This window comes from Somniosus microcephalus, chromosome 2 (assembly GCF_052327205.1).
Source record: "Somniosus microcephalus isolate GS21.2 chromosome 2, FLI_Smic_1.0, whole genome shotgun sequence".
NCBI lineage: Eukaryota > Metazoa > Chordata > Chondrichthyes > Squaliformes > Somniosidae > Somniosus > Somniosus microcephalus.
In genome coordinates this window covers 125181547-125204679 of record NC_140988.1, presented here as the reverse complement: position 1 = coordinate 125204679, position 23133 = coordinate 125181547, and positions in this window count along the sequence as shown.

Below are 23133 nucleotides of genomic sequence, written 5' to 3'. Positions count from 1 at the left end.
AGTGGATTAGGAAAATAAATATGGACTGGCATTCCTTAAAAGCACTAACGGTAGATTCCGGTACAAAAGATGTCAAACCTAAACGATTATCCAGAATATTGGACGATGCTAAAGAGGTGTTCCAACAGGGACTGGGAACACTAAGAGGAATTACAGCAAACATCAAGGTTGAAGAACATGCAAACCCGAAATTTTTCAAAGCCAGACCGGTACCTTATGCAATACGACCTGCTGTGGAAGCTGAGCTGGAAGGGCTAGAACGTTCAGGAGTACTGTCTAAGGTAGACTGGAGTGAGTGGGCCATGCCCATTGTCCCCGTCATGAAGCGTTCATCAAGCAACAAGTCGGGGGAACCGGGGAAGGTTCGCATCTGTGGAGATTTCAAGATCACTGTTAATCCGGTGCTTCACACGGTGCAGTATCCGCTTCCGTGGATTGAGGATATCTTCGCTTCGTTGTCTGGCGGGAAACACTTCACCAAGATAGACCTGGTGCAGGCGTACTTACAGATGGAAGTTGAGGAAGAGTCACGCCAGTATCTCACGATCAACATGCATAGAGGCTTGTACCGGTATAATAGACTGGTTTTTGGAGTGGCATCGGCTCCAGCAATTTGGCAGAGGGCCATGGAGCAGGTATTACAGGGAATTCCAGGCACACAATGTTACCTGGACGATATTCTGATTACAGGAGATGATGTCGAGGAACACCTTGCAAACTTGGAACTGGTGCTCACCAGATTAAAAGAATATGGACTTCGAGTTAATCGCCAGAAATGTGAGTTCTTTCAGAAGCGGATCTCGTACTGTGGTCATGTCATTGACCAGGAAGGGCTTCATAAGTCTCCTGACAAGATCGAAGCTGTTGTGAAGGCTCCCGCTCCGGATAATGTATCCCAATTGAGGTCGTTTCTAGGGTTGATTAACTATTACCATAAGTTATGCCAAATTTATCCATGGTGCTGCACCCGCTGAATGCTATTTTGCAGAAGGGAGTACCATGGAAGTGGAACGAGGACTGTAAGAGGGCCTTTCGCGAAAGCAAGGCATTGATCACCTCAGAGGAAGTGTTGGCTCACTTCAACCCAACGCTGCCTATTCGTTTGGCTTGTGATGCCTCTCCATATGGTATTGGGGCAGTACTCTCACACAAGTTGCCAAATGGCCAGGAGAGGCCAGTTGCGTTCGCATCCAGATCATTGACCTCCGCTGAGCGCAACTATGCTCAGATAGATAGGGAGGCTCTCAGCCTTGTGTGGGGAGTAAAGAAGTTTAATCATTACCTGCAGGGCCAAAAGTTTACGCTTCTGACAGACCACCAGCCGTTGGTATCCATTTTTAACCCTAAGAAGGGTGTTTCGGTGATGACAGCACAGAGACTCCAGAGATGGTCCCTTTTCCTAGGAGCACATCAACATCAGATAGAATTCAAAGGTACAAAGCAGCATGGTAATGCTGATGGGCTGTCGCGCCTGCCACTACCTACAGAGGAGGAGGCACCGACGGTTGACCCTGTTGAGTTATTTCACTCGACCATCATCGAATGTTTACCAGTCACCAATGCAAGTATTGAAAGAGAAACCAGGAACGACCCGACACTGTCCAGGGTCTACGAAGTGACAGTGAAGGGATGGCCAGCACATGGTGATCCACTGTTACCGGCATTCTCAGCAAGACGAGAACAGCTGTCCGTCTGTCAAGGAACATTGATGTATGGAACAAGGGTGATTATTCCTCCTAAGTTAAGAGAGAGAGTTCTAAAGGAACTGCATGAAGGTCATCTGGGGGGAGTCAAGATGAAAAGCCTTGCTAGGGCTTATGTGTGGTGGCCGGGTATCGACCAACAGATAGAGGATCTGACGAAAAGCTGCTCAGGGTGCCAAAAAGTGCAAAATGCACCTCCGATTGCACCGCTGCATCCATGGGAATGGCCTTCAACCCCATGGCAATGTGTACATATTGACTTTGCTGGTCCATTCATGGACTCCATGTTTTTAATTGCGGTGGACGCACATTCTAAATGGCCAGAAGTGATTAAGATGACTACCACTACCTCGGAAAAGACGATCGCAGTGCTGAGAACGATATTTGCAAGAAATGGATTGCCAGAACAAATATGTTCAGACAACGGACCGCAGTTCGTGTCAGAAGAATTCCAGAAATTCATGAAGAAGAATGGGGTGAAACATTATACCTCTGCCCCATATCATCCGGCTACAAACGGGTTGGCCGAGAGATTTGTACAAACGCTTAAAAAAGCAATAAAGGCCATGAGCGAAGATCAGATTCCACTACAACACAAGGTGGACAAATTCCTACTGGCATATCGAAACGCCACTCATGCAGTGACAAACCAAAGTCCTGCCATGATGTTCTATAACAGGAGGTTGCGGTCCAGGTTGGACTTGTTAAAACCAAATGTGCGGAGGGAAGTTGAAAACAAACAGTTCCAGCATATAAATAACAAGACCACTCGGAGCTTCGAAATAGGACAACCAGTGTTAGCCCGGGACTATAAAAACGAGAAATGGCAATCTGGAACAATTTGGGCCAGACAAGGACCCCTGATGTACATGGTAGATATTGGTGAAAATGTAATACGGCGTCATGCTGACCAACTGGTAGAATCGAGAACAAGGGTCGAACCCATGGTTACGGCAGAGACAACCGTGAAAGAAGTTAGTGAACCTGAAGCATCTACCTCAGAAGTGAATGTACCTGATGATGATGTCCAATCCATAAGAGACCAACTAGATGAGTCACCCCAGCAACGAGAATCAGAGACCCCTGAAAGGCGTTATCCAACTCGAATCAGGAGGCCTCCTCAGAGACTGAATCTTTGAACTGTTTTGCATGAAGTTGTATATATATATATGTTATTATGTTATGTTAAATGGGGATATAACTGTTAAGCTAAAAAGGGAGGATTGTGGTGTGTGTAACCTGTTCCACCTTAAGAGAACTACCTTAAGAGATGTACTACTTTCTCTTGGCTGCTGTATACTGTAATACTGTAATACCGGTGGTGACCACACCGGTATATAAGTGTTGTGCAAGGATTTGCTGGGCAGTTCAGCCCTGACCTCCGAATAGTAAAGACCTGTTAAAAGTTATTCTTGTCTGTGTCCAGTGATTGATCCTAAACATAACTGGGACACACAGACTCAACAATTGCCACCTCTCCCAACCACCTATATGCCTCCTCCAACAACCTTCAAGTGTGCAAGGCTACTTTAAATATCTGAGCTGAAAGCCAGTCATCAGTGACATCATCAGACCTCCTTTTAATTGGCCAGGAAACCCGCATGACTGTTTCAATTGATGTAATTGAGTTAAATGCGCAGTGCAGAACATGCTGTTAAAAACTTCGAGATGGCGACATGCTGCGTGGCCCGCACTCACCCGTCCCGACTCTAAGGTAAAGATTGCGGCCTATGAGTAAGGCGACAGGGAACCACCTCAACTACTCTTCCCCGTTAACTGGCTCAAGAATCCCATGGGTGAGACTTGAGTTAGGACCTGTCCGAGGGCAGAACACAAGAGATGGACAGACAGGATTTGCCAGCGCTTAAGCCAGATTTCCCTGTTTATTACATGAACTCAAATGTACTGCAGCTGCACCTCAACATTTTGTATCAATTCAAAACGTTCACACGGAGTAGCAGTGATGAAGTTATTGCTCACTGTTTTTTTCTGCCTGTGGGACACCCCCAAGAACAGTGTGATCATCTGGGCCTCTGTCCTGAAGTGCAATGCCGGCCTAATTGTTACTTGTCAAACCTAAACTGTTGGAACATAAATTGGATTATGGGGATTCCGTGACTTGCCCTCTTTGTATCCTGGTATAAATTCAAATGACCTATACCACAGTTGCCTTTGGCTGCATTTATGCCACCCTTATGCTTAAAAGCAGCAGAGAGTGAAGGGGACTAGGTGCTGCACTACATTGGAATATTTTCCTTCTGGTTCTCAAATTTGGGTTGTAAACCACCCTAGACAGATGGAATTTAAAAACATTATTTTTTGTTTTGTATGTAGCCTTTAAGATATGCGTAATAAAGCTTTTGCTTGAGGGCAATCTGATCAACTATAAACTGGAATAATTTAAATATTTGCTTGAGAACCACCAAAATAACTTGAGTTTATACCAAGTTGTTGTTTATAATTATGGTTATAATAAAATAAACAAAGAGCAGCAATAAAAACAGTATTGCATAAGTCCAGTAGTAACAGCCAAACAAACTTTAGTGGCATATTATCAAGTATTTCCTAAATTAAAGTTCAAGTTTAGTCGGACTAAAAGCTGATTTACTTCAGCAAACAGTGACTGTACTTTGTTTTGTTCTGCTTCAATTCTGAGGTCAACCGTGTTTACATTACAACAGCTAAGGAATAAAGTTGTACAGTTGTCTATTAGACAGAGCAGTATTGCAATGCCATAAGATAGCATAAGCATATGGTGGGGGGAAGGGGGTCAAAGAATTGCTCTGATCAGAGTGATTCCACTTGTGGGGGGAAAAGCAAAACTAGAAGCCACTAATATAAGATAGTCACCAAGAAATCAAAAAGGGAATTCAGAAGAAACTTCTCTACCCAGAGAGTGGTGAGCAATGTTCCCTCTAAGCTATGTGGCTGGGTGGCGGTGCAGCTCTCTGCTGGTCCCGCACAGCCTGGGACCGGCTTTTTCAATGTTAAATTTCACGCATGCGCAAAACTGTGATTGGGCCGCGCGCACTCAAAATAAAAATTAGGGGGAACATTGGCGGCGAGAATGTGGAACTTGCTACCACAGGGGGTGGTTGAGGTGGATAGTATAGATGCATTTAAGGGGAAGTTAGATAAGCAGATGAAGGAGGAGGGAATAGAGGGTTATGCTGATAGATTTAGATGAGGAGGGATGAGAGGAGGCTCGAGTGGAGCATAAACGCTGGCATGGACTGGTTGGGCCAAATGGCCTGTTTCTGTGCTGTGCAATCTATGTAATTCTATAATCACTATGTTCTGACATTGTAAATTCTTTCAAAAAGAACATACTAATAATGTCACTATATATAATGGCCAGAGTGAAGTCTCCGACAAGTTGAAAGGGCTTAAAACAAATAAATCCTCAGGTTTAGATGGTATTTATTCCAAAGTGCTGAGAGAGACTAGCAAGGAGGCTTGCGAGGCATTGACAATTATTACGAGTGGGTTAATGGACACTGAGGAAGTACCAGTAGATTGGAAACATATTCAAAAAGGTGACAAATCAGACACAGACATGTAAAATAATTGAATCAATTATCAGGAGTAAATTTGAGGATAATTTGTATGACAACAACCGAGTAAACAGTATTCAACATGGCTTGAGATGGAGAACTTCCTGCCTGACCAACCTCTTCAATTTTTTGATGAACGCATGTTGATTGTGGTAAACCCTATGACGTTATGCACTTAGACTTCCAAAAGGCATTTGATCAATTCCATACTAAAGATTACAAATTAAGCTCAAAATTGAGGGGATGCTGGGCGAAACTTAAGTATGAATAAGAAACTCGCTGAATGGTAGAAAACAATGGGCACTCATTAGAGGTGAAATGTCAGGATGGGAGGAAAGTATTTAGTGGGGTGCCTGAGGGCTCAGTGTTGGGACCACTAATGTTTCTAATTTACATCAACAACTTGGATTCTGAATCTCAATGCAAAGTGATGAAATTTGTAGATCATCCCAAACTCAGTGTGGCAGTGGCATTGGAGGAGGCAGCCCCGAAATTACAGAATGAGCTAAACAAAATATGTGAGTGGGCAGAGCACTGGCAGATGAAATTTAAAGTTGCACATAGGAAGGAAAAATGGGGAACATAACATACTTCATGAATGGTGTTGAAATAGCTGAGGATGAAGTTGCAGGCTCTTGGAATTCTTTGTTGACTCGGTGCTCAATATGTTCAACCAATATAGAGCAGCAATCATCAATACTAATAGGACGTTGAACGATGTAGTCAAAACAGTAGAGAACAAGTTAGAGGAAGTTGTGCTCGAATTTTACAGTGCTTTGATCAGACTGCATCATGAGTACGATGTCCAGTTCTGATTCCTGAGAAACAAGTGTTGGAGGCAGTACAGAGAAAAGCCACAAGGCTGATCTTCAGTGTCAGGGTCTGAGTTTTTCGGGAAGGCTGGAGAGACTTGAGGGGCAAAATTTGGTTGCTTTGCACCTCCCGTTAGTGCTCCAAGGGGTTGCTGATGAGGCACAAAGCAACAAGCACCCGGGCGTGGGGTCGCTAACGCCTCCTGCAAAATTCAGCGGGAGGTTAGTGCCAGCGGTAACCTTTAGCGCATGAGTTGCTGCGCCTTTGACGAAGACCTCATCGCCGTGCACAGCACCCCGGCCGCAAACTTGGGTCACGCCCCCTGACGTACCGCTGGACGATAAGTCTGACAGCATCAGGGGGGCGTTCTTGCGGCCGGGGAGGCGATATTTAAAGGGGAGGTGCCGGGCGGCCTTTTTTTTGCTGGCCGCCTACCAGCACCTGACCCCTCTGCCATCTCCCTATGGGGTGCTTGTTAGATCCGTGATTCTGAGAGTATGATGTTTTTCAATAACCACACGGATGCTGTAACTTAACAATCAACAGGTATTTACTGGAGTAGGGTAGTCTCAAGACTGGGGGTACAGAGGCATGCTCAAGGCTTATATACAGGTGTGGTCACTGCCGGTACTACAGTATACAGGAGCTGCAAAAGTAGTTCTCTCTTAAAGGTACATACACTACAATTCCTCCCTTTTTAGATTAATAATACCCCCTTAATATTCAAATAACAATTACATTTTTACATGTACATTCAATAACAAAAGTCCATTTATAGATTCAGTCTTTGGGGCGGCTTCCTGACCCTTTCAGGATAGCGCCTTTCCGGAGGTTCTTGTTCTTGGTGCGGAGGCGATTCTGGCCCCTTTTCGTCGGTTAGTTCATCGGTTTCCACTGCTACTGGTTCTGAGGTAGATGCTACCGGTATGTCGGGTTCATCCCCAGGTACTCGAGACATGGGGTTGACTCGTTCCTGTGACACTAAGATCTGATCGACGTGGCGTCTCACAATGTTCCCCCCGACATCCACTGTGTACATTAATGGCCCCTGCCTTGTGCATATCGTTCTGGGTTGCCATTTCTCTGTTCGGTAGTCACGGGCCAAGACTGGTTGTCCTACATTGAAGCTCCTTGTCGGCTTCTCATTGATGTGCTGGAATTGTTTATCCTCAACATTTCTTCGCACATTTGGTCTGAGCAAATCCAGACGAGATCTCAACCTTCGGTTAAAGAACATCATGGCCGGGGTTTGGTTGGTGACTGCATGTGTCGCATTTCTGTAGGCTAATAGGAAATTGTCCACCTTATGCTGTAGTGGAATTTCATCGTTGCACATGGCCTTTATCGCCTTTTTAAAGGTTTGTACGAACCTCTCAGCCAATCCATTTGTGGTTGGATGATACGGGGCGGATGTGTAATGCCTGACCCCATTCCTTCTCATAAATTTCCGAAACTCTTCGGACACAAACTGTGGTCCATTATCAGAGCAAATCTGCTCTGGCAAGCCATTCCTGGCAAATATGGTCCGTAGGACTGCAATCATTTTCTCTGTAGTGGTTGAGGACATTTTTATCACCTCAGGCCATTTCGAGTGAGCATCAATTGCTATTAAGAACATTGAGTCCATGAATGGACCAGCAAAATCAATGTGCACCCGTTGCCATGGAGAGGAGGGCCACTCCCATGGGTGTAGAGGGGCATGTGGTGGTGCATTTTGGACCTTCTGGCATCCTGAGCAGCTCTTGGTTAGGTCCTCGATTTGTTGATCGATCCCCGGCCACCACACAAGCCCTAGCAAGGCTTTTCATTTTCACCCCTCCCAGATGACCTTCATGAAGCTCATTTAGCACTCGCTCCCTTAACTTGGGTGGAATCACCACTCGGGATCCACACACCACTGTCCCCTGGCATACTGACAGCTGTTCTCTTCTGGATGAGAATGCTGGCAACAGTGAGTCGCCATGTGTTGGCCATCCCCTCACCATCAAATCATATACCCGAGACAGTGTCGGATCATTGCGGGTCTCCTTCTCTATATCCGCGTTTGTTACTGGCAATCGTTCAATTATTGACGAATAAAATATCTCGATAGGGTCCACTGCTGGTGCTTCCGCCGCAGTAGGCAGTGGGAGGCGTGATAGCCCATCAGCATTTCCATGCTGTTTCATGCCTTTATATTCTATTTCATATTGATTCACCCCTAGAAACAGGGACCATCTTTGTAACCGTTGTGCAGTCATCACTGGAACGCCCTTCTTAGGATTAAAGATGGAGACAAGTGGTTGGTGGTCAGTCAGCAAGATGAACTTCTGCCCATGCAGATAGTGGTTGAACTTTTTTACTCCCCAAAGTAGGCTGAGGGCCTCCCTGTCAATCTGGGCGTAGTTGCGCTCGGCTGAGGTTAGTGACCGAGACGCAAAGGCTACTGGCCTCTCCAACCCGTCTGGGAATTTGTGCGACAGCACCGCTCCAATACCATAGGGTGATGCATCACATGCCAAACGAATTGGTAGTGCTGGGTTGAAATGGGCCAACACCTCTTTTGATGTGATCAATTCTTTACACTTCTGGAAAGCTCGTCTACGTTCGTCATTTCACTTCCATGATACCCCTGTTTGCAGTAGGGTGTTCAGTGGGTGTAATACTGTGGACAAATTTGGTAAGAACTTATGGTAGTAGTTTACCAGCCCGAGGAACGACCTCAGTTGTGACACATTTTCCGGTGCTGGAGCCTTGACTACTGCCTCAATCTTTTCAGGGGACTTATGTAACCCCTCTTCATCGATGACGTGGCCACAATATGAGATCTGCTTCTGGAAAAACTTGCACTTGTGGCGATTAGCTCGTAGCCCATATTCCTTTAATCTGGTGAGCACCTTCTCCAAATTGGCGAAGTGATCACTATCATTTTCGCCCGTGACCAGGACTTCGTCCAAATAACACTGGGTCCCTGGAATCCCTTGCAGGACTTGATCCATCACCCTTTGCCAAATAGCCGGAGCCGATGCTACCCCGAACACCAGCCGGTTGTATTGATAGAGACCTTTATGAGTGTTGATCGTGAGGTATTGTTTCGAGGCTTCTTCTACCTCCATTTGCAAGTACGCCTGGGCTAGATCAATTTTGGTGAAGCGTTTACTTCCAGATAGCGAGGCAAAAATATCCTCAATTCGTGGAAGCGGATATTGTACCGTGTGAAGGACTGGGTTCACTGTCACCTTAAAATCCCCACAGATGCGGACCTTCTTTGGTTCCCCAGGCGTATTACTCAATGACCTCTTCATTACAGGAACGATGGGTGTAGCCTACTCGCTCCAGTCTACTTTGGACAGTACTCCTGAACATTCCAACCCTTCCAGCTCTGCTTCGACGGCTGGTCTGATTGCATAAGGCACTGGTCTGGCCTTAAGAAATTTGGGCTTGCATTTTCCTCTATTTTAATCGTTGCTGTTATGCCTTTTAGTGTTCTGAGTCCCTCCTGGAACACTTCTTTTGCGTCAGTTAGCTTTTTTGACAGTCGTCCAGGTGTGACGTCGTCATCCTTTTTGGCCTCAACCTTCAGTGCCTGTATAGAATGCCAATCTAATTGTATCTTCCGGATCCATTCACGTCCTAGCAGTGGTGGTCCTCCATCTGGCAATACATATATATCCATTTTAGGTATTTCCTGGCCTTTGTATATCACTTTCACCCTTATTTTTCCTTTGGGGTAGACTTTTTGCCCTGTGTACATTTTCAAGACAATCTCTGTAGCTTTCAAGAGTATATGTGAAAATAGCCGCTTGTAGTCCCTTTGGTTTATGACTGTTAGGGCTGATCCTGTGTCCAATTCCATTTTCACTTGGACTCCGTCTATCTAGAGTGTAACACAGATAGTCTGGTGATCCTCCATTTTGGTTACCTTATGTAGTTTCAGACAACCCAGCTCCTTGCTTCTGGAGCCTGTGTCACTTTTCTGTTCATCTGAACTACTGTCCATCACCTGGTGTACCTTTTTGTACTTCTCCTGTGGAGATTTCTTGCTGTTGGTTTTCTTCCCAGACCTGTAGACTCTTGCTATGTGTCCTGCTTTTCCACACTGTCTTGCACAGTTGGTCCTTGAACCAACAATCCTTCTGGTCGTGTGTTGTTCTGCCGCAGCAATAACACTTCCCTGTTCCATAGGACATTTCATTGGTGCCATATTCTTGCGGTCTCCGTTGTATCTCTGCAGCGCCCCTTGCAGCTGCTTCGTGTGATACTGCCATACTGAAAGCCTTGTCCAGCATAAGATCCTTTTCTGATAGAAGCCGTTTCTGGGTTCCTTCACTTTGCAGCCCACACACAAACTTGTCCCTTAACGTATCTGCGAGTCCCACTCCAAACTGGCAGTGTTTCGATAGCTTGCGCAGTTCCGTTAAGTACTCAGCATTGCTTTCGTCTTTGTGTTGGTTCCTTTTATGGAACTTATATCGTTCTGCTATCAGCAGCGGTGTGGGGTTTAAGTGGTCCTGTAGGATTTCTACTATGCTTTCGAAATTCTTGTTCACAGGCTTCTCTGGGGTTATTAGGTTTCGCAGTAACCCATAAGTTTTTGCACCCATGGAATTTAACAAAACCAGTGCTTTCCTAGCATCTGGCACTTCATTCGCCCTGCAGTACACCTCAATACGTTCCACATATGTCGCCCAATCTTCGACTTCATTGTCGAACGTAGAGATACTGCCACTCTTCGGCATCCCTGGGTGTGATTTAACTGTCAAAAATGGCGTCTCCCGCGCTTTCCCTTCTTCTCCGCTGGAACAAAATGGCGTCTCCCGTGCTTTCCTTTCTTCCCGCGCTCACCCTTCTTCTCCGCTGCGGCTTCTAGAAATGGCGCCTCCCACGCTCTTCCTTCTTCTCCGTGGCTCAATGGTGTCTCCCGCGCTCGCCCTTCTTCTCCCCACGGACACTGTTCAGCCCTTGAGCCCTGGCTGCGCTCTGCGCGTTTTTTTTTTCTCTGCGCCTTTCCCGTTTCCGCCGCTCGGTCCTGAACCCCCGGCTGCACCCTGTGCGCTTCACACTCTATCTAACCCCGTCGACGCTGATCAGCTTTTTCTCTGCAGTCTGTCGGCTCCAGCCGCCGCTGTCTGGGAAGGGTCTGCGCTGTACCTGTCGTCAGTCTATTGCTGATCGTCGTGGCTGGGGAACCAAGCCTCCCCTGCGATGTTCACTCTCTGCTGGACGACTGGGCGGTTGCTCGTGGTCGACGCCCATGTTTCTGGCCTCGACTTTCTTCCACCGCCCTCCCGGAGTGAATCCTCGAAGGGAAATGCAGAGTTGCAGGTAGATTCGAATCGCCACTCGTCACCACTGTTAGATCCGTGATTCTGAGAGTATGATGTTTTTCAATAACCACACAGATGCTGTAACTTAACAATCAACAGGTATTTTCTGGAGTAGGGTAGTCTCAAGACTGGGGGTACAGAGGCATGCTCAAGGCTTATATACAGGTGTGGTCACTGCCGGTACTACAGTATACAGGAGCTGCAAAAGTAGTTCTCTCTAAAAGGTACATACACTACAGTGCTGGCATCGATTGGGCAGCCCAGCACTCCTCTTGAGTGTTGGGCTCTTTTGCCGGTTCCCGGCTTCCCGGTGGTCCAGTAGGGCCCTGGTGCACGCTGTGGGAGGGAGGCCTGCAGTACCACAGCGTTATGTGCCGACGAGCATGGTGCTGTTGCACGTAGCACCGCGATATTCAATGGGAGCACCCCAAGAGGGAGGGGGGCGTTCCCATTGTCGGTGAGTGAGAACACCGCCCAGTGTCGGTGAGTGAGAACCCCGCCCAGTGTCGGTGAGTGAGAACCCCGCCCACTGTCGGTGAGTGAGAACCCCGCCCACTGTCGGTGAGTGAGAACCCCGCCCACTGTCGGTGAGTGAGAACCCCGCCCAGTGTCGGTGAGTGAGAACCCCGCCCACTGTCGGTGAGTGAGAACCCCGCCCACTGTCGGTGAGTGAGAACCCCGCCCACTGTCGGCGAGTGAGAACCCCGCCCACTGCGGTGAGTGAGAACCCCGCCCACTGCGGTGAGTGAGAACCCCGCCCACTGCGGTGAGTGAGAAACCCGCCCACTGTCGGCGAATGAGAACCCCGCCCAGTGTCGGCGAGTGAGAACCCCGCCCACTGTCGGCGAGTGAGAACCCCGCCCAGTGTCGGTGAGTGAGTACCCCGCCCAGTGTCGGTGAGTGAGAACCCCGCCCAGTTTCGGTGAGTGAGAATCCCGCCCAGTGTCGGTGAGTGAGAACCCCGCCCACTGTCGGCGAGTGAGAACCCCGCCCAGTGTCGGTGAGTGAGAACCCCGCCCACTGTCGGCAAGTGAGAACCCCGGCCACTGTCGGTGAGTGAGAATCCCGCCCAGTGTCGGTGAGTGAGAACCCTGCCCACTGTCGGGGAGTGAGAACTTGGCCAATGTTGGTGAGTGAGAACACCGCCCACTGTCGGTGAGTGAGAACCCCGCCCACTGTCGGTGAGTGAGAACCCCGCCCACTGTCGGTGAGTGAGAACCCTGCCCACTGTCGGTGAGTGAGAACCCCGCCCAATGTCGGTGAGTGAGAACCCCGCCCACTGTCGGTGAGTGAGAACCCCGCCCACTGTCGGTGAGTGAGAACCCCGCCCACTGTCGGTGATTGAGAACCCCGCCCACTGTCGGCGAGTGAGAAGCCCGCCCAGTGTCAGCGAGTGAGAACCCCGCCCACTGTCGGTGAGTGTGAGCCCGCCCACTGTCAGCGAGTGAGAACCCCGCCCACTGTCGGCGAGTGAGAACCCCGCCCACGGTCGGCGAGTGAGAACCCCGCCCACGGTCGGCGAGTGAGAACCCCGCCCACTGTCGGCGAGTGAGAACCCCGCCCACTGTCGGCGAGTGAGAACCCCGCCCACTGTCGTCGAGTGAGAACCCCGCCCACTGTCGGCGAGTGAGAACCCCGCCCACTGTCGGCGAGTGAGAGCCCCGCCCACTGTCAGCGAGTGAGAGCCCCGCCCACTGTTGGTGAGTGAGAAACCCGCCCACTGTCGGCGATTGCGAGCCCGCCCACTTTCGGCGAGTGAGAACCCCGCCCACTGTTGGTGAGTGAGAACCCCACCCACTGTTGGTGAGTGAGAACACCGCCCACTGTCGGTGAGTAAGAACCCCGCCCAGTGTCCGTGAGTGAGAACCCCGCCCAGTCGGTGAGTGAGAACCCCGCCCACTGTCGGTGAGTGTAAACCCCGCCCACTGTCGGTGAGTAAGAACCCCGCCCACTGTTGGTGAGTAAGAACCCCGCCCACTGTCGGCGAGTGAGAACCCCGCCCAGTGTCGGCGAGTGAGAACCCCGCCCACAGTCGGTGAGTGAGAACCCCGCCCACAGTCGGTGAGTGAGAACCCCGCTCAGTGTCCGTGAGTGAGAACCCCGCCCACTGTTGTTGAGTGAGAACCCCGCCCACAGTCGGTGAGTGAGAACCCCGCCCACTGTCGGTGAGTGAGAACCCCGCCCACTGTCGGTGAGTGAGAACCCCGCCCACAGTCGGTGAGTGAGACCCCCGCCCACTGTCGGCGAGTGAGAATCCCGCCCACTGTCGGCGAGTGAGAACCCTGCCCACTGTCGGCGAGTGAGAACCCTGCCCACTGTCGGCGAGTGAGAAGCCCGCCCAGCGTCGGCGAGTGAGAACCCCGCCCAGTTTCGGTGAGTGAGAACCCCGCCCAGTGTCGGTGAGTGAGAACCCCGCCCACTGTAGGTGAGTGAGAACCCCGCCCACTGTCGGCGAGTGAGAACCCCGCCCACTGTCGGCGAGTGAGAATCCCGCCCACAGTCGGTGAGTGAGAACCCCGCCCACTGTCGGTGAGTGAGAACCCCGCCAACTGTCGGTGAGTGAGAACCCCGCCCACAGTCGGTGAGTGAGAACCCCGCCCACAGTCGGTGAGTGAGACCCCCGCCCACTGTCGGCGAGTGAGAACCGCGCCCACTGTCGGCGAGTGAGAACCCCGCCCACTGTCGGCGAGCGAGAACCCCGCCCACTGTCGGCGAGTGAGAACCCCGCCCACTGTCGGCGAGTGAGAAACCCGCCCACTGTCGGCGAGTGAGAACCCCGCCCACTGTCGGCGAGTGAGAACCCCGCCCACTGTCGGCGATTGCGAGCCCGCCCACTTTCGGCGAGTGAGAACCCCGCCCACTTTCGGCGAGTGAGAACCCCGCCCACTGTCGGCGAGTGAGAACCCCGCCCACTGTCGGCGAGTGAGAACCCCGCCCACTGTCGGTGAGTAAGAACCCCGCCCACTGTCGGTGAGTAAGAACCCCGCCCACTGTCGGCGAGTGAGAACCCCGCCCAGTGTCGGCGAGTGAGAAACCCGCCCACTGTCGGTGAGTGAGAAACCCGCCCAGTGTCGGTGAGTGAGAACCCCGCCCAGTGTCGTTGAGTGATAACCTCGCCCACTGCCGGTGAGTGAGAACCCCGCCCAGTGTCGGTGAGTGAGAACCCCGCCCAGTGTCGGTGAGTGAGAACCCTGCCCACTGTCGGCGAGTGAGAACACCGCCCACTGTCGGCGAGTGAGAACCCCGCCCACTGTCGGCGAGTGAGAACCCCGCCCACTGTCGGCGAGTGAGAACCTCGCCCACTGTCGGCGAGTGAGAACCCCGCCCAGTGTCGGCGAGTGAGAACACCGCCCAGTGTCGGCGAGTGAGAACCCCGCCCAGTGTCGGCGAGTGAGAACACCGCCCAGTGTCTGCGAGTGAGAACCCAGCCCACTGTCGGCGAGTGAGAACGCCGCCCACTGTCGGCGAGTGAGAACCCCGCCCACTGTCGGCGAGTGAGAGCCCCGCCCACTGACGGCGATTGAGAGCCCCGCCCACTGTCGGCGAGTGAGAATTCCGCCCAGTGTCGGCGAGTGAGAACCCCGCCCACTGCGGTGAGTGAGAACCCCGCCCACTGCGGTGAGTGAGAACCCCGCCCAGTGTCAGCGAGTGAGAACCCCGCCCAGTGTCGGCGAGTGAGAACCCCGCCCACTGTCGGCGAGTGAGAACCCCGCCCAGTGTCGGTGAGTGAGAACCCCGCCCAGTGTCGGTGAATGAGAACCCCGCCCAGTGTCGGTGAGTGAGAACCCCGCCCAGTGTCGGTGAGTGAGAACCCCGCCCAGTGTCGGCGAGTGAGAACCTCGCCCAGTGTCGGCGAGTGAGAACCCCGCCCAGTGTCAGTGAGTGAGAACCTCGCCCACTGTCGGTGAGTGCGAACCCCGCCCACTGTCGGTGACTGAGAACCCTGGCCAATGTCGGTGAGTGAGAACCCCGCCCACTGTCAGTGAGTGAGAACCCCGCCCACTGTTGGTGAGTGAGAACCCCGCCCACTGTCGGTGAGTGAGAACCCCGCCCACTGTCGGTGAGTGAGAATCCCGCCCACTGTCGGTGAGTGAGTACCCCGCCCACTGTCGGTGAGTGAGAACACCGCCCACTGTTGGTGAGTGAGAACCCCGACCACTGTCGTCGAGTGAGAACCCCGCCCACTGTCGGCGAGTGAGAACCCCGCCCACTGTCGGCGAGTGAGAACCCTGCCCAGTGTCGGCGAGTGAGAACCCCGCCCACTGTCGGCGAGTGAGAACCCCGCCCACTGTCGGTGAGTGTGAGGCCGCCCACTGTCGGCGAGTGAGAACCCCGCCCACTGTCGGCGAGTGAGAACCCCACCCACGGTCGGCGAGTGAGAACCCCGCCCACTGTCGGCGAGTGAGAACCCCGCCCACTGTTGGCGAGTGAGAACCCCGGCCATTGTCGGCGATTGCGAGCCCGCCCACTTTCGGCGAGTGAGAACCCCGCCCACTTTCGGCGAGTGAGAACCCCGCCCACCGTCGGCGAGTGAGCACCCCGCCCAGTGTCGGCGAGTGAGAACCCCGCCCAGTGTCGGTGAGTGAGAACCCCGCCCAGTGTCGGTGAGTGAGAACCCCGCCCAGTGTCGGTGAGTGAGAACCCCGACCAGTGTTGGTGAGTGAGAACCCCGCCCAGGGTCGGTGAGTGAGAACCCCGCCCAGTGTCGGCGAGTGAGAACCCCGCCCACTGTCGGTGAGTGAGAACCCCGCCCACTGTCGGTGATTGAGAACCCCGCCCACTGTCGGCGAGTGAGAACCCCGCCCAGTGTCGGCGAGTGAGAACCCCGCCCTATGTCGGCAAGTGAGAACCCCGGCCACTGTCGACGAGTGAGAACCCCGCCCAGTGTCGGCGAGTCAGAACCCCGCTCAGTGTCCGTGAGTGAGAACCCAGCCCACTGTTGTTGAGTGAGAACCCCGCCCACAGTCGGTGAGTGAGAACCCCGCCCACTGTCGGTGAGTGAGAACCCCGCCCACTGTCGGTGAGTGAGAACCCCGCCCACTGTCGGTGAGTGACAACCCCGCCCACAGTCGGTGAGTGAGAACCCCGCCCACAGTCGGTGAGTGAGACCCCCGCCCACTGTCGGCGAGTGAGAACCCCGCCCAGTGTCGGCGAGTGAGAACCCCGCCCACAGTCGGCGAGTGAGAACCCCGCCCACTGTCGGCGAGTGAGAACCGCGCCCACTGTCGGCGAGTGAGAACCCCGCCCACTGTCGGTGAGCGAGAAACCCGCCCACTGTCGGGGAGCGAGGACACCGCCCACTGTCGGCGAGTGAGAACCCCGCCCACTGTCGGCGAGTGAGAACCCCGCCCAGTGTCGGCGAGTGAGCACCCCGCCCAGTGTCGGCGAGTGAGCACCCCGGCCACTGTCGGCGATTGAGAACCCCGCCCACTGTCGGCGAGTGAGAACCCTGCCCACTGTCGGCGAGTGAGAAGCCCGCCCAGCGTCGGCGAGTGAGAACCCCGCCCAGTTTCGGTGAGTGAGAACCCCGCCCAGTGTCGGTGAGTGAGAACCCCGCCCACTGTAGGTGAGTGAGAACCCCGCCCACTGTCGGCGAGTGAGAACCCCGCCCACTGTCGGCGAGTGAGAATCCCACCCACAGTCGGTGAGTGAGAACCCCGCCCACTGTCGGTGAGTGAGAACCCCGCCAACTATCGGTGAGTGAGAACCCCGCCCACAGTCGGTGAGTGAGAACCCCGCCCACAGTCGGTGAGTGAGACCCCCGCCCACTGTCGGCGAGTGAGAACCGCGCCCACTGTCGGCGAGTGAGAACCCCGCCCACTGTCGGCGAGCGAGAACCCCGCCCACTGTCGGCGAGCGAGAACCCCGCCCACTGTCGGCGAGTGAGAAACCCGCCCACTGTCGGCGAGTGAGAACCCCGCCCACTGTCGGCGAGTGAGAACCCCGCCCACTTTCGGCGAGTGAGAACCCCGCCCACTGTCGGCGAGTGAGAACCCCGCCCAATGTCGGTGAGTGAGAACCTCGCCCACTGTCGGTGAGTGTAAACCCCACCCACTGTCGGTGAGTAAGAACCCCGCCCACTGTCGGTGAGTAAGAACCCCGCCCACTGTCGGCGAGTGAGAACCCCGCCCAGTGTCGGCGAGTGAGAAACCCGCCCACTGTCGGTGAGTGAGAACCACGCCCAGTGTCGGTGAGTGAGAACCCCGCCCAGTGTCGTTGAGTGATAACCTCGCCCACTGCCGGTGAGTGAGAACCCCGCCCTGTGTCGGTGAGTGAGAACCCCGCCCAGTGTCGGTGAGTGAGAACCCCGCCCACTGTCGGCGAGTGAGAACCCCGCCCACTGTCGGCGAGTGAGAACCCCGCCCACTATCGGCGAGTGAGAACCCCGCCCACTGTCGGCGAGTGAGAACCTCGCCCACTGTCGGCGAGTGAGAACCCCGCCCAGTGTCGGCGAGTGAGAACCCCGCCCAGTGTCGGCGAGTGAGAACACCGCCCAGTGTCTGCGAGTGAGAACCCCGCCCAATGTCGGTGAGTGAGAACCCCGCCCACTGTCGGCGAGTGAGAACGCGGCCCACTGTCGGCGAGTGAGAACCCCGCCCACTGTCGGCGAGTGAGAGCCCCACCCACTGACGGCGATTGAGAGCCCCGCCCACTGTCGGCGAGTGAGAATTCCGCCCAGTGTCGGCGAGTGAGAACCCCGCCCACTGCGGTGAGTGAGAACCCCGCCCACTGCGGTGAGTGAGAACCCCGCCCAGTGTCGGCGAGTGAGAACCCCGCCCACTGTCGGCGAGTGAGAACCCCGCCCACTGTCGGTGAGTAAGAACCCCGCCCACTGTCGGTGAGTAAGAACCCCGCCCACTGTCGGCGAGTGAGAACCCCGCCCAGTGTCGGCGAGTGAGAAACCCGCCCACTGTCGGTGAGTGAGAACCACGCCCAGTGTCGGTGAGTGAGAACCCCGCCCAGTGTCGTTGAGTGATAACCTCGCCCACTGCCGGTGAGTGAGAACCCCGCCCAGTGTCGGTGAGTGAGAACCCCGACCAGTGTCGGTGAGTGAGAACCCCGCCCAGGGTCGGTGAGTGAGAACCCCGCCCACTGTCGGCGAGCGAGAACCCCGCCCAGTGTCGGCGAGTGAGAACCCCGCCCACTGTCGGTGAGTGAGAACCCCGCCCACTGTCGGCGAGTGAGAACCCCGCCCAGTGTCGGCGAGTGAGAACCCCGCCCACTGTCGGCCAGTGAGAACCCCGGCCACTGTCGGTGACTGAGAACCCCGCCCAGTGTCGGCGAGTGAGAACCCCGCCCACTGTCGGCAAGTGAGAACCCTGGCCACTGTCGGCGAGTGAGAACCCCGCCCACTGTCGGTGAGTGAGAACCCCGCCCACTGTCGGTGAGTGAGAACCCCGCCCACTGTCGGTGAGTGAGAACCCCGCCCACTGTCGGTGAGTGAGAACACCGCCCACTGTCGGTGAGTGAGAACCCCGCCCACTGTCGGCGAGTGAGAACCCCGCCCACTGTCGGCGAGTGAGAACCCCGCCCACGGTCGGCGAGTGAGAACCCCTCCCACGGTCGGCGAGTGAGAACCCCGCCCACTGTCGGCGAGTGAGAACCCCGCCCACTGTCGGCGAGTGAGAACCCCGCCCACTGTCGGCGAGTGAGAACCCCGCCCACTGTCGGCGAGTGAGAACCCCGCCCACTGTCGGCGAGTGAGAACCCCGCTCACTGTCGGCGATTGCGAGCCCGCCCACTTTCGGCGAGTGAGAACCCCGCCCACTTTCGGCGAGTGAGAACCCCGCCCACTGTCGGCGAGTGAAAACCCCGCCCACTGTCAGCGAGTGAGAACCCCGCCCACTGTTGGTGAGTGAGAACACCGCCCATTGTCGGTGAGTAAGAACCCCGCCCAGTGTCCGTGAGTGAGAACCCCGCCCAATGTCTGTGAGTGAGAACCCTGCCCAATGTCTGTGAGTGAGAACCCCGCCCAATGTCGGTGAGTGAGAACCTGGCCAATGTCGGTGAGTGAGAACCCCGCCCACTGTCGGTGAGTGAGAACCCCGCCCAGTGTCGGTGAGTGAGAACCCCGCCCACTGTCGGTGAGTGAGAACCCCGCCCACTGTCGGTGAGTGAGAACCCCGCCCACTGTCGGTGAGTGAGAACCCCGCCCAATGTCGGTGAGTGAGAACCCCGCCCACTTTCGGTGAGTGAGAACCCCGCCCACTGTCGGTGAGTGAGTACCCCGCCCCCTGTCGGTGAGTGAGAACACCGCCCACTGTCGGTGAGTGAGAACCCCGCCCACTGTCGGCGAGTGAGAACCCCGCCCAGTGTCTGCGAGTGAGAACCCCGCCCACTGTCGGCGAGTGAGAACCCCGCCCAGTGTCGGCGAGTGAGAATCCCGCCCAGTGTCGGCGAGTGAGAACCCCGCCCAGTGTCGGCGAGTGAGAACCCCGCCCAGTGTCGGCGAGTGAGAACCCCGCCCACTGTCGGCGAGTGAGAACACCGCCCAGTGTCGTCGAGTGAGAAATCCGCCCACTGTCGGCGAGTGAGAACCGCGCCCACTGTCGGCGAGTGAGAACCCCGCCCACTGTCGGCGAGTGAGAACCCCGCCCACTGTCGGCGAGTGAGAACGCCGCCCACTGTCGGCGAGTGAGAACCCCGCCCACTGTCGGCGAGTGAGAACCCCGCCCACTGTCGGCGAGTGAGAACCCCGCCCACTGTCGGTGAGTGAGAACCCCGCCCACTGTCGGTGAGTGAGAACCCCGCCCACAGTCGGTGAGTGAGAACCCCGCACCGTGTCGGTGAGTGAGAACCACGCCCACTGTCGGCGAGTGAGAACCCCGCCCACGGTCGGCGAGTGAGAACCCCGCCCACTGTCGGCGAGTGAGAACCCCGCCCATTGTCGGCGAGTGAGAACCCCGCCCACTGTCGGTGAGTGAGAACCCCGCCCACTGTCGGCGATTGCGAGCCCGCCCACTTTCGTCAAGTGAGAACCCCGCCCAGTGTCTGCGAGTGAGAACCCCGCCCACTGTCGGCGAGTGAGAACCCCGCCCAGTGTCGGCGAGTGAGAACCCCGCCCAGTGTCGGCGAGTGAGAACCCCGCCCAGTGTCGGCGAGTGAGAACCCCGCCCAGTGTCGGCGAGTGAGAACCCCGCCCACTGTCGGCGAGTGAGAACACCGCCCAGTGTCGGCGAGTGAGAACCCCGCCCACTGTCGGCGAGTGAGAACCGCGCCCACTGTCGGCGAGTGAGAACCCCGCCCACTGTCGGCGAGTGAGAACCCCGCCCACTGTCGGCGAGTGAGAACGCCGCCCACTGTCGGCGAGTGAGAACCCCGCCCACTGTCAGCGAGTGAGAACCCCGCCCACTGTCGGTGAGTGAGAACCCCGCCCACTGTCGGTGAGTGAGAACCCCGCCCACTGTCGGTGAGTGAGAACCCCGCCCACAGTCGGTGAGTGAGAACCCCGCACCGTGTCGGTGAGTGAGAACCACGCCCACTGTCGGCGAGTGAGAACCCCGCCCACGGTCGGCGAGTGAGAACCCCGCCCACTGTCGGCGAGTGAGAACCCCGCCCATTGTCGGCGAGTGAGAACCCTGCCCACTGTCGGCGAGTGAGAAGCCCGCCCAGCGTCGGCGAGTGAGAACCCCGCCCAGTTTCGGTGAGTGAGAACCCCGCCCAGTGTCGGTGAGTGAGAACCCCGCCCACTGTAGGTGAGTGAGAACCCCGCCCACTGTCGGCGAGTGAGAACCCCGCCCACTGTCGGCGAGTGAGAATCCCGCCCACAGTCGGTGAGTGAGAACCCCGCCCACTGTCGGTGAGTGAGAACCCCGGCAACTGTCGGTGAGTGAGAACCCCGCCCACAGTCGGTGAGTGAGAACCCCGCCCACAGTCGGTGAGTGAGACCCCCGCCCACTGTCGGCGAGTGAGAACCGCGCCCACTGTCGGCGAGTGAGAACCCCGCCCACTGTCGGCGAGCGAGAACCCCGCCCACTGTCGGCGAGCGAGAACCCCGCCCACTGTCGGCGAGTGAGAAACCCGCCCACTGTCGGCGAGTGAGAACCCCGCCCACGGTCGGCGAGTGAGAACCCCGCCCACTGTCGGCGAGTGAGAACCCCGCCCATTGTCGGCGAGTGAGAACCCCGCCCACTGTCGGTGAGTGAGAACCCCGCCCACTGTCGGCGATTGCGAGCCCGCCCACTTTCGTCAAGTGAGAACCCCGCCCAGTGTCTGCGAGTGAGAACCCCGCCCACTGTCGGCGAGTGAGAACCCCGCCCAGTGTCGGCGAGTGAGAACCCCGCCCAGTGTCGGCGAGTGAGAACCCCGCGCAGTGTCGGCGAGTGAGAACCCCGCCCAGTGTCGGCGAGTGAGAACCCCGCCCACTGTCGGCGAGTGAGAACACCGCCCAGTGTCGGCGAGTGAGAACCCCGCCCACTGTCGGCGAGTGAGAACCGCGCCCACTGTCGGCGAGTGAGAACCCCGCCCACTGTCGGCGAGTGAGAACCCCGCCCACTGTCGGCGAGTGAGAACGCCGCCCACTGTCGGCGAGTGAGAACCCCGCCCACTGTCAGCGAGTGAGAACCCCGCCCACTGTCGGTGAGTGAGAACCCCGCCCACTGTCGGTGAGTGAGAACCCCGCCCACTGTCGGTGAGTGAGAACCCCGCCCACAGTCGGTGAGTGAGAACCCCGCACCGTGTCGGTGAGTGAGAACCACGCCCACTGTCGGCGAGTGAGAACCCCGCCCACGGTCGGCGAGTGAGAACCCCGCCCACTGTCGGCGAGTGAGAACCCCGCCCATTGTCGGCGAGTGAGAACCCTGCCCACTGTCGGCGAGTGAGAAGCCCGCCCAGCGTCGGCGAGTGAGAACCCCGCCCAGTTTCGGTGAGTGAGAACCCCGCCCAGTGTCGGTGAGTGAGAACCCCGCCCACTGTAGGTGAGTGAGAACCCCGCCCACTGTCGGCGAGTGAGAACCCCGCCCACTGTCGGCGAGTGAGAATCCCGCCCACAGTCGGTGAGTGAGAACCCCGCCCACTGTCGGTGAGTGAGAACCCCGCCCACAGTCGGTGAGTGAGAACCCCGCCCACAGTCGGTGAGTGAGACCCCCGCCCACTGTCGGCGAGTGAGAACCGCGCCCACTGTCGGCGAGTGAGAACCCCGCCCACTGTCGGCGAGCGAGAACCCCGCCCACTGTCGGCGAGCGAGAACCCCGCCCACTGTCGGCGAGTGAGAAACCCGCCCACTGTCGGCGAGTGAGAACCCCGCCCACTGTCGGCGAGTGAGAACCCCGCCCACTGTCGGCGATTGCGAGCCCGCCCACTTTCGGCGAGTGAGAACCCCGCCCACTTTCGGCGAGTGAGAACCCCGCCCACTTTCGGCGAGTGAGAACCCCGCCCACTGTCGGCGAGTGAGAACCCCGCCCACTGTCGGCGAGTGAGAACCCCGCCCACTGTCGGTGAGTAAGAACCCCGCCCACTGTCGGTGAGGAAGAACCCCGCCCACTGTCGGCGAGTGAGAACCCCGCCCAGTGTCGGCGAGTGAGAAACCCGCCCACTGTCGGTGAGTGAGAACCACGCCCAGTGTCGGTGAGTGAGAACCCCGCCCAGTGTCGTTGAGTGATAACCTCGCCCATTGCCGGTGAGTGAGAACCCCGCCCAGTGTCGGTGAGTGAGAACCCCGCCCAGTGTCGGTGAGTGAGAACCCCGCCCACTGTCGGCGAGTGAGAACACCGCCCACTGTCGGCGAGTGAGAACCCCGCCCACTGTCGGCGAGTGAGA